At 39.3% G+C, this 12,668-nt stretch overlaps 1 protein-coding gene across 1 annotated transcript in view; it reads right to left on the reverse strand.

Moving 5' to 3' along the window:
- Positions 1 to 12,668, reverse strand: part of NET1 (neuroepithelial cell transforming 1) — a 53,116-nt gene that overhangs the window by 38,857 nt on the left and 1,591 nt on the right. The window lies entirely within an intron of this gene.

Here is a 12,668-nt window from a genome sequence, read left to right on the forward strand (position 1 = left end):
AAACAAAGAATCCTTATGACAAAAATCTGTCTTCACCTTTATAAAATATAAACCTCTATGTTTATAAAACATGTAGAAAATCACAAAACATAGCTAGCAGAGGAAATAAATTTTATAAACTATACTTATGAGAAAAGCAAAGGCTATTTATTCAGAGCCTGCTACGGCAAGGGAGATGGCCACCATCATATGCGTTTAGGCAGACTCAAAGGCAGGCTGAGTAATGAGAAAGCTTTACAGTGGAAAAAAGGGAAGGCTTCAGGTGTACCCTGACTGGCAGGGCGAAGCTGTAGGCAGGCTAACTAGGACTAGGGCATCCTATGTGATTTACTGGGTGCAGATTTGATTTGCTCTAGTTGGTTTTAAGTTGGAAGCAAGGACAAAAATTAGGGAAGCTGGCAGTTACTGATCAAGTCCTGGCCATCTGGGACCCATTATTACAGAAGTTACTGCACTTAGCTTCCTGCATTGTCAGGCCATTGTCCACTTGTATATTCTGTCTCTCACCCTTGACCCTCATAAGGGGTCTATAAGTTACAGAAAACCACCAATGGCCGTTATTTCTACAAATATTTACAAGCTTAAATCAAACACAGGGGCTTTTGTAGTTTTCTAAGCTAAATATAAAGCAGAAGTTTATTTGACAAGGAACACAAGTGAAAACAGCTACAAGGAGAAATGATAGCAAAATGGCTTCACAGAAGAATTAATACTTAAGTAATAATAAAGCTGAATCAAAGAAAAATAGCAATTAGCAAAGCATACAAGAGCCAGGAAGGCTCTGTGGGGAAAGGGAATAGTACATGTTAAGGGGGAGTGAACTGAATTATATTTAGGAAACTGCAAGTAGTTCCTTACGTTTGAGTATCAAAAGAAATTAAAAAGGGCTAGATCATGATAAAAGGCCTCACATACAATCCTTAAAGAGTATGGACTTGATCTTGAATATGTACGGCAACTGTCAGCAATTGAGTTCTAAGTAACAAGAAGGCTGGATTGGAAGAAGGCCACACTGGTCAGGAAGACAAGCTAAGAGGCAGTTCCAATATTGCTTACAACAACAGATGGTAAGGGGCAGAGGGACAGCAGCAAGGTTAGAGAGGAAAAGCAGACCAGAGACAGGGCTCAGTGGCATAACTGGATGGAGAATTCTCCTTTTCCTCCCTAGGCCTGTTCAGTTACTATTAAGGTTCCTGGCATAGCGAAATAGAATGACACTAACAATAATTAGAAACAGATGCACAAAGATCTTAAGATATTTAAAGCAAACATTTCCTAAATAATTACTTGGAGCTCAAAAAATTTTTTGAGGGCCTCTTCAGTGGAGCTGAATAACCTAAGGAACTGATGATTTCTTGCCACTGCAGAAAAGTCAAGCAACAATGAAGAAAATAGCATGATTTCTGATAAAACACTAAGACATCAGCAATAAATTATAATTCATATGACTAAAGAATACATGGGGGGCTTCCCTGGTGGCGCAGTGGTTGAGAATCTGCCTGCCAATGCAGGGGACATGGGTTCGAGCCCTGGTCCGGGAAGATCCCACATGCCGCGGAGCAACTAAGCCCTTGTGCCACAACTACTGAGCCTGTGCTCTAGAGCCCGCGTGCCACAACTACTGAAATCCACGTGCCACAACTACTGAAGCCTGCGTGCCTAGAGCCCGTGCTCCGCAACAAGAGAAGCCACCGCAATGAGAAGCCCGCGCACCGCAAGGAAGAGTAGCCCCCACTCACCGCAACTAGAGAAAAGCCCGCGTGCAGCAACAAAGACCCAACGCAGCCAAAAATAAAAATAAATAAATAAATAAATCAAAAAAAAAAAGAATACATGGATATAGTATTATAGTATACATAGATAATATCAATAATATTATAAGCAAATGCCAAAAGATTACAGGGAAAACAGGACCTTCATACCTTATGAGTCCATAGAGCACACTTTTTAAAAACACTGCTCTAGGTAAGTGCTATCATATACTACACGGTTAAAAAGAGCCACCAGTAGGGACTGGGCTGAGAAGCAACAATTATGATTTCTCAGAAGATTATTTTTAATGTAATACAAATATTCATTACAAAGTAGTAATCATAGTGGCACTTAAAATAGTCAATAAACACTTCCTTTCAGGTATAAGACAAGTATTAAGGAGAACACAAAACCAAAGCTATTCATTTCTTTATTCCCTAGAATTGTCCATACTGACCTTAGAATGAATTTGATGTTTGAAAGCTGGAAAGAATTAGCTGTTCAGAATTTTAAACAGGTCAACAAACTGGAAAAATATTTCCAATTGGATGGCAAGATTCTTTCCAGCACCAGTTGTAATCAGCTTTACAGTAATGCTATTTTTTCCTACTTCAATAACAAGTACCTATTTATTTTGAAAACTCATGTAAAACAGGAACCCAAAAAACAAATTATGCCCTGAAAGCATGTGAGTCAGTGCTAGCTTTCAAAAATCTCGGAAAGATATATAGTCATTTTTTCACAGGGGTCAGACTCAAAATGTAACACAGCTATTTTAAATCCTCGTGGGAAAAATTTTTGATTTCATAAAACATTAAAAATGGCCTTTCTAGAAGATACCCAGTACAGTCCATTTAAAAGGGAGCTCAAGGGCTGAAATAAGAAGTGACAGTTCTTCATCTTTTCAAGAATTTTTGTCCAATCCCCTTTTTTCATATATCCAAATAATTATAACATTTAAAGCATAAAATAAATACCTAAAGGAACTAGCTTGGTATATTAATTGTGTTTCCTACTAACCCCATTGTGATTATTCCTTGGCCTCTAACACACTTCCTTTTGTATCATTTGGTGTGTTTTCAAACTATTATTTTTACACTAAACTAAATTTAGTCTAAACAAAGCGTAATTAAAATGGCAAAGTTGATGTTCAAAAGAAAATCATCCTGTTATTTCATTCTTAAACCAAATTGTATTTTCAGAGATTATGACTTGTGTCACTGCCCTCCTCTATCATGGCAGGTAATTAAGAGCTGAATTGGATTTATAATGGCAGATTTATAAATGGCAACATTTTCACAAAGTGTACCAGACAATATAAGTGACTATTCTAATTAAAAAGGAAAATAAACCACAAAAATATAAAGATACTGGCTTATAATAAGATAGGTATTTAAGGTTTTACAATGAAAACAACCAAACTGAGTTAGCAAAGTAATGTTTTTTAAAAAGCGAGCAAAATAGAAGGGCTAATGATAGGAGTATAGCAGAGTAGGTCACTGAAATTAGCAAAAAAGAAGACTTGAGGCATAGGGGCATTTGAAATATGACAAAGCATAACTGAAAAGTTTTTGGGATGCCTCCAGATCTGTTAAGAAAAATTACTTCCTATGTGAAAACAAGAAAGAACACAGTAGTACTGATATGCAGCTGTTGGGTGCAACTCAAACACATTTCTCAGCCTGATTACAAACAACTATACGTAACTCACAGATAGCTAAATTAAAAATGTAATCTGTAAATGCCAAGGGTACCATGAATGTATCAATCTTATAGAACGAATGGTGTAAACTATTCTTTATAGATAACATTTGCTGGTATCTGGGGTGCTGAACTACTCAGGGTCTCAAGTGCTTTTCAAATTAGACAAACAATGACAAAATTCACTTATTTGGGTCTAATATCTGAGGAAGTAGACTTCTCCTACTGTTCTGACTGCTTAGCATCTTAAGGGATTGTCTCCTCTCCCCTTTGGAAAGAGCCTGGTGGAGCTGATAATCACGTAGACTATCTCCTCTACCACACTGGGGTTTTCTCACCTGTATCTGAGAGTCCCAAATAACAGATACATCTTGGAACATCTCTAGTCCAGAACACAGCTGAGCATCTAGAAACCAGCATGCACACACACATTCCAGACATCACAACATCCTACACTAATACTCAAGACTATCATTCAATGCCTTTGCGTTACGAATTTCTAATATACTTATCAGGTTGCCTTGCCCACAGCATCAGATTCAGGAGAGAGGGTACAGGGGATAATGCCAGCAGCAAGTAATAGTGAGGGAAGAGAAAAATATCTAAAAGCTACGTCGTTAAAGGTCTAGTAGCCTTTGGAAAACAGTTTGGCAATTCCTTAAAAAGTTAAACATAAGCTTACCATATGACTCAGCAATTCCAGTTCTAGGAATCTACCCAAGAGAAATGAAAACATATGTCCACACAAAGACTTGTATGTAAATGTTTACAGCAGCATTATCCGTAATAGCGAAAACTGGAAACAATTCAAATCTCCAGCAACTGGTAAATGGAGTAACAAAATGTGGAATATTCATTTCATATAATGGAATACTATTTAGCAGTAAAATGGAATGAAATACTGATACATGTCATAATATGGACAAACTGCAAAACATGCAAATGCAAAAGATTATATATTGTATAATTCTATTTATATGAGATGTCCAGAAATAGAAATTTATAGACATGGAAAGCAGATTAGTGGCTGCCTAGGTCTGGGGGTAGGAGCAAGGACAAACTGCAAACAAACGTGAGGGAGTATTTGGGATGATGAATGTTCTAACAGTGAACTGTGTCTATAAATTTACTAATAATCACTGAATTGCACACTTACAATGGGTGAATGTTATGATATGCAAATTATATCTCAATAAAACTGTTAAAAAGTACAGTCATTTCAATGTGGGAGGAAACAGCCTTAGGAGCTAGTGGGGGCATCCTTTTATTTTCAGTAACTATTAATATAAATAGTAATAATAATGACAATCCCGGATTATCAAGGATTGGCTCAATTTGTGTTTAAACACCCTAATTTAGTTTTTTAAATGTTTTGAAAAATAGTCCATCCAAGAAGTTAAATTCCCTTAAAGGCAACAGGAATCCTCAGCTCTAAGTTAACAGAACAGCTAGCTTGGCTTAAGAATATACCTTTAACCCTGGATGTCCATTCTACAAATTCATCAGTTTCACTAGGAAAACAAAAGTCAAAGATCTAGCATTGTGCTGTTACCAGCTATACTGTACCACCTCTACAAAAACTGACAACAGAGCTAATTGCTAAATATTCCTTGATAGAGGGTAAGTAAGTTAGAGCTCTAGTGTTTCCTGCAGAAAACAAAAATAATGACACTTAAGATTTCTGGAGTATTTGCTGTGTATAGGTACTATTCTAATGTTTTACTTGAATTACCTACCATAATTTTCACAACCGTATGAGACAGATACTATATGAAGTGAGATTTAAAGAGATTAATCACAGCCTTATGAGATAGATACTACTAATGAGCTAGACACTATGAAGTGAGGCTTAACAGAGATTAAGTCCTCAAGAGCAAGAGTTTGAACCCAAGGAGTCTGACTGTGAAGCCTAAACTCTTTAAACGCTAATGTTTTATTTGGCTGTGGGTCACAGTCTAAAAGAATGTACATTCCCAGAGAAAATAATTAGCTGAGTCCAAGCTGGGGCTAGAACAAACTCAGTGTCAGGAAAACTGGGCCAGAAAAGCAAGCCGCCTTCTGAGCTATGGGCCACGTGGTGGGGCCCAGGGCTGCCTGAGGACAAGACCCTGGCCTATTACTACCCAGAACAAAAAGAGAGGGACGGTGGCGCAGGGGTTAAGACTCCACGCTCCCAATGCAGGGGGCCTGGGTTCGATCCCTGGTCAGGGAACTAGATCCCACATGAATGCCACAACTAAGGAGCCCACCTGCCGCAACAAAGACCCGGTGCAAATTAATTAATTAATTAAATGAAATAATAAATAAATAAAATATTTAAAAAACAAAAAAAACAAAAATAGAGGGACGGAAGAGGAAAAAGGAGCGAGAGGCCTGCCACATAAGAGGCAGCCGCACAGAAAGCTTACACCCCAGTGGATTCCAGATATCTCCACTCTTTTCTCCCTAATTATCTTGCCCCTGCCATATCCTATAGTAATCACACACATTATGTTCAAAAAATTTTTTTTACCTCAGTGTGAAGCAATCCCCCATATCAATATTTAGCAGAGGCAAATCAGCTTAATAATACGTTATTTAACTTAGTACAGATTTAAAACAGTAAGCCATCTCTCCTAGGCTCTGCACATTCTAGCCATTTCTACTCCCTGCTCATTCTCTAGTCTAGCCAGTTTCTCGCCTGGATGGCTGGGATTAACAATTAGCAACAGATGTGGCTGGAAATGAGCTCCAACCACGTGGATAGGTTGACTAAAGGGCAGGCCCTGTAAACAGTAATATGCACACATGTACGTGTACACACACACACACACACATGCTGCCTAGTTTCACTTTGAATTCCTGACCACAAATTTCAAGTGATCCTCAGTTCTGCTCAGCAACGCTATTAGATTTCCCTTGTCATTTCCTCGCCTACCATCTGACATAACTATTTCAAACCTTTCTCTCTTTACTCTTCCAATACTCCTTCCCTCATCCCCACCTCACTAACAGCTTTGACTCTGCACCTTATTATATTATATCCCACATATTTACACTGTCCAGTCTACCAACCATAGACCTTTTCTTCTCTCTTGTTAGAGTGGATAAGCTCTATTATTTAAGGCCAAGCCCTCCACTTGTACACTGGGTCATATCCTTGGTTCTCTACTCTTAAAAGTAGCCAGAGACAAAGAATAAGAATTAGATATTAAATATAAATGAATCAAGTGTAACGATACAAATTCCAGGGGACTATCCCTTCTGAGTAAGGGAAAATGGCCAGTGTAATAAGGTTGTCTTGAGGAAAAGCAATTGTGTGATCAATCAGGTTGTGAACCAAATGAGCTTTGCAGAGAACAATATTTTTACTTGAGAGAATGACTAACAGATAAACTGTCATTCTCACTTGAGTATTTTGCGGACATTTATCTACAATGAAGTATTGCTGCTGCCAATGATAAAAATTTGGGCTTTCAAATGAAAATTAGAATTTTTTGACAACTGTACCCATCACTATGAGCATGGCATCCTCCCAATACTTAAAAGCTTTCACATGAGATTGGTGGTACTATTAATAATTGTGATTTTCTGATAGCATGTAACAGTATGTATCAACCTTTAGAAGATCTGCTTAACTCCGTGTGCCAATATTTTCCAAATGACAAATGTATAATGTCACAAAATCAAGGATGGGTAAAAAAGATCTATTCAAAGTTTTAACAGACCAATGGATTTTAATGTAACAGAGAATGAAAAGTTCATTGATATGGTTTCAGATTCTAAATTGCAGCCACCTGTTAAGAAACTACCACTTGTCGGGCTTCCCTGGTGGCGCAGTGGTTGAGAATCTGCCTGCCAATGCAGGGGACACAGGTTCGAGCCCTGGTCTGGGAAGATCCCACATGCCACAGAGCAACTGGGCCCGTGAGCCACAACTACTGAGCCTGCGCGTCTGGAGCCTGTGCTCCACAACAAGAGAGGCCGCGACAGTGAGAGGCCAGCGCACCGCGATGAAGAGTGGCCCCCGCTTGCCACAACTAGAGAGAGCCCTCGCACAGAAATGAAGACCCGACACAGCCATAAATAAATAAATTTAAAAAAAAAAAAAAAAGTGTCTTCTCTTGGGGAGACCATTTGTATAAGAAACTACCACTTGTCAAGCTCTGGTGTATTATCAAAGAATATCCTCAATTATCTGAAAAGGCTATTAAAGTACCCATGCCTTACTGAACTGAAAATGTCAGGGCAGATTTTCTTTATCTACTAATATACTTCATTCTTTATATACTTCAACTTTATACACTGCAACACATTGTATACAAGGCGATATAAGAATCCAGCCCTCCTCTGTTAAGCTAGATTATCAGAGATGCCAAACTTATAGAACTGCTGCCCTAGAGAAAACCTGCACAGATACACAGAGGAAATGTACCAAAAACAACAACAAAAAAGAAACTAACAACCAAATATACTGTATACAGTATACCAAATAAACTCCATCTGAATTATGAAGAGATTTTAAAAACTATTATAGCTAATGATATTTCATTGTATAAAAGTATAATGTATTTAATTTTCTCCTGTTTTTTTCTAAACTTTTTACTATAAAAATGTGTTGTGATATACTTCCTTGTACATACATCTACATATGCTATGCAACTGCTTTCTTAAGATAAATCCCTATAATTGCTTGGTTTAAATATACCCCTTATTAAAATTTTGTTTTATCTACCAGATTTTGCTCCAATATACATGTAGTGAGAGTACCAGAAGGAAAGGAGAGAAAGGAGCAGAAAAAAATATTTGAAGAAATAATGGAGCAGCGGAGCGGTAAGAGGAGGAGACAGAGGAGGGAGCCCTCAGGAAGGTTCTGCCCGGCACCGTCCCCCTCCCCACAATGCCCGAGCTGCCGCCATGGCTGCCGCTGGAGGAGGAATAGAACGTGGCTCTACATTCAATATTTTGCAATAAACAATAATGGAAAAGAATCTGAAAAAGAATATATATGTATATATGTATAACTGAATCACTTTGCTGTACACTAGAAACTAACACAACTTGTAAATCAACTATACTTCAATTAAAAAAAAAAAAAGACAACCCACAGAATAGGAGAACATATCTACCTGCAAACAATGTATCTGATAAGGGACTTGTATCCAGAATAAAGAGTTCTTATATCTTAATAATAAAAAATATAAATAACCCAATTTTAAAAATGGGCAAAGGATGGCTCACTAAAATTGGCCACATGATTCTATTCATGTGAAATGTCCAGAAGAGGAAAATTCATAGAGACAGAAAGTAGATTAGAGGTTGGGGTAAAGCAAGAAAGGAGTGTTGGGGAGGGGGATGAATAACTAAAGGGGATGGGTTTTCATTCTGAGGTGAAGAAAATGTTCTAAAATTGCCTGGTGATGGTTGCACACGTCTATGAATCTATACACCTCAAATGGGTGAAACTATAGTATGTGAACACTGTTTTTAAAAAAGGTGATACTTTCCTTTTCCTGTTATGTTTTTTGTCTTTCAAATTAGTGTATAGTGAGTTTGTCTAGAAAAAGTTTTAATATTTACATTGTCATATACATCAATCTTTTTCCTTATGATTTCTGGATCTGATGTTATGCTTAAACAGTTGTGTCTTGCCCCACTATTAACTGACACTATCTTGTCACACTTCACATGCTCTTGTAGATGATCTTACATCCTTTCCCTCCAAGGTTCTTCTAACTTCATTACTCTCCTCATGCTGCCTTTGACCACCCTTTTCTCAGCTGACACCATTTCCAACCTCACACAAAAAATAGAACCCTGGTGGGAAAGCCCTCAAATTCCTGCTTACAACATACCCCATCCCCCAAACTTACCTAGCTCTTAGCCAGGCTAGATTCTCTACCCTTAATTTGGATTCCATCCTCTTCTGCCTTGCTGGTCACTGATGATGCTGGTTTCATCATCTCTTCTCTCTTGTCTCTTCAACCTCTCCCTGTACTTGCTTATTCCCCGCCACCCCCACCCCATATCAAGTTTACCCCTTCTTAAGATTCTATCCCACAAGCTTGCGTTGCCTCCATTATTCTTTCCTGCTCTCCAGTTGCAGCGAGAGTTCTTGAAAGTGGAACCCACACTTAGCGTTTCAAGTTCTCCAATCTCATTGCCAGCCATCAGATTCAAACATTCATCTAGGCTACTGCAGATAGAGTTCCCACCAATTCATCATCTTCACTTGGGGGTTTTTAACTTGGTATCCATAGTTGGGCTGCAAGGGTCCACAAATCTGAAATTTTATGTATATGAGCACTTTTTAGGGAATAGTTTTTCTAAGATTTACTGTCATGGCATACAAGGTCCCTTCATGATGTGACTCTTACTTCTTCAGTATAATCTCTCATCACTACCTCCTCTGGGTCTGAGTCCTCTCTCCTACACAACTAGTGTCAAGCCACAGTGAACTAGTTATGATACCTAGAACTCATCATGTTCATTTGCTTAAGGGCCTTTTAACATTTAACATCCTTCCCCATACGATGTCACCCATTTACACCTATGCTCTAAACTGGTCCTCCAAGACTCAGGGATTACTACAGGGAATCATTTCCTGTCCTCTCCAGTCAGGGTAAGTTCTCCTTTTATTTGCGTCATATATATACAGCTATAGTAACTGCTGTCATACACTATTATAATTATTAACTTTCTTCCCTATACCATTATAAGTTCTTCCAGAGTAAGGACAGTATTTTCCATCTCCATACTCCTAGTGTCTAACACTCACATATTTCCGGAACAAATCACACCTCATTCTCTTCTCAACCCACTACAAACATTCTAAATTCAATATTTTAACTGTTTCATGGAAACTATCTGAGGTCAATATGCTCTTCTCATTACCAGATTTAATGGTCTTTTCATTCCTTATCTAACTAATCTTTCCAGTCCTTCCTTATAAGTCACATTTGACATAGTTTGCCATGTCCTTTCTCACAATCCTTTCTTTCATTTGGCGTCCTGGATCCTGAGCTCACTTGGCTCTTTCTTACCTCACCAGCTGCTCCTCTGAGCATCCTCATTACCCCGACCTTTAAATGTGGGGAGTGACTCAGGGTTAAGTCCCCAATCTCTTAATTTTTAAAAAATAAATTTATTTATTAATTTATTTATTTTTGGCCACGTTGGGTCTTTGTTGCTGCGCGCGGGCTTTCTCTAGTTGCGGCGAGCAGGGGCTACTCTTCCTTGCAGTGCGTGGGCTTCTCATTGCGGTGGCTTCTCTTGTTGCAGAGCACGGGCTCTAGGCGCACGGGCTTCAGTAGTTGTGGCACGCGGGCTCTAGAGCGCAGGCTTAGTAATGTGGCGCACGGGCTTAGTTGCTCCGTGGCATGTGGGATCTTCCCGGACCAGGGCTCGAACCCGTGTCCCCTGCATTGGCAGGTGGATTCTTAACCACTATGCCACGAGGGAAGCCCCCCCAATCTCTTCTTTATTCAGACTCACTATCTAGATGACTTTGCAATGCTGTGATTTCAAGTCTGCTTGCTGACAACCCCCCAATTTATACCTGGTTACACAGATGCACTCACTTTATGAAATTTCACTGAGCAAAACACTTATGATTCATGCCCTCTTTCATTCGACTGTTATACTTCAATAAAACATTTTTTTTAAAAAAAGAGAAAAAAGCAGAAAAAGAGAAAAGAAGAAGGAAAAAAAGAAACTGGTGTGATGAACTCCTTAATAGGAGTCTTATAACATATCCCAAGGCAAACTTCTCCCCAAGTCTTTCCTTTGTAGGAACATGGAAACCCATTCTTCTGGTGCTCAGACCAAAAACCTTGGAATCATTCTTCATTCCTCTATTTCTCTTAACTCCACATTTAATCCACCTGCAAATCCCGTCAGCTCTACTTTAAAAATACATCCCAAATATGAATATTTTCCACCACGTCTACCACTCGGATGTCTCAACTGCAATAGCCTCTTAGTTGGTCTCCCGGATTCTATCCTTGCCACATAACAAAGCGATCCTTTTAAAAGACAGATCACATAATTTCCTACTGCTTCCCAACCATGGATTCAAATTTAAAGTCCTTTTGGCGGTCAACCATATACTACCCGATCTGGCCCCAGCCATCTCTCCGACCTCATCGTCTACCTTTCTGCCCTTTGTTTCACTCCACTCTAGTGACCCTGGCTTCTTTTTTTTTTATTATTTAATTTAATTTAATTTAATTTATTTATTTATGGCTGTGTTGGGTCTTCGTTTCTATGCGAGGGCTTTCTCTAATTGCGGCAAGTGGGGGCCACTCCTCATCATGGTGCGTGGGCCTCTCACTGTCGCGGCCTCTCTTGTTGCGGAGCACAGGCTCCAGACGCGCAGGCTCAGTTATTGTGGCTCACGGGCCTAGTTGCTCCGCAGCATGTGGGATCTTCCCAGACCAGGGCTCAAACCCGCGTCCCCTGCATTGGCAGGCAGGTTCTCAACCACTGCGCCACCAGGGAAGCCCGACCCTGGCTTCTCTGCAGTCCTTGAACATACCATATAGGATTCTACTTGCACTTACTGCCTTTCTCCCCAAATATTCACATGGCTTTGTTCCTTAATTTCTTCAGATCTCTGTTTAAACATCATCGCTATCATCAGAGAGGCTTTTCCTTGTGATCTTTTAAAAACAGCAACATGACCCTCTCCTTATCTCTATCCCCCTTAGTATGCCTCTTCACAGCATGACCACCTGATATTTTATTATTTATTCCATTATTGTCCTTCCTCCCCAAGCAGACTTTAAGCTTCAGGAGAGCAGGGACTTCATCTGTTCACCAGAATTCCCAGTATCTACAACAATGCCTGGCACTAGGCAGGTGCAGTGAATTTAACACTGCCCCACTTGATGTTTTTGAAATTCTATGTTCATTTTCCCTTAACTAGGCTTTCCCGATTCTCCTATTTCTCAGTCTCAGAGATGATGACATCTCTCTCTCTGCTCTTTCACTTCCTCTTAAATATAGGCTGTAATCAGTATAAAAGTTTCAGGCAAGGGTTATCGTAAACTTCAAAATAAAAATCAATCTCTAATGAAAAAGATACTGTTCTCTCTGCATGATAACTTACAATGAGTTTATAAATGCCTTGTCCATGAAAGTAAGGTGTTTTCCTTTCTCTCAAAAAGGGATTGGCGGACCTCCCTGGTGGCGCAGTGGTTAGGAATCTGCCTGCCAGTGCAGGGGACACAGGTTCG

Source organism: Balaenoptera ricei, chromosome 2 (assembly GCF_028023285.1).
Source record: "Balaenoptera ricei isolate mBalRic1 chromosome 2, mBalRic1.hap2, whole genome shotgun sequence".
In the NCBI taxonomy this organism is placed as follows: domain Eukaryota; kingdom Metazoa; phylum Chordata; class Mammalia; order Artiodactyla; family Balaenopteridae; genus Balaenoptera; species Balaenoptera ricei.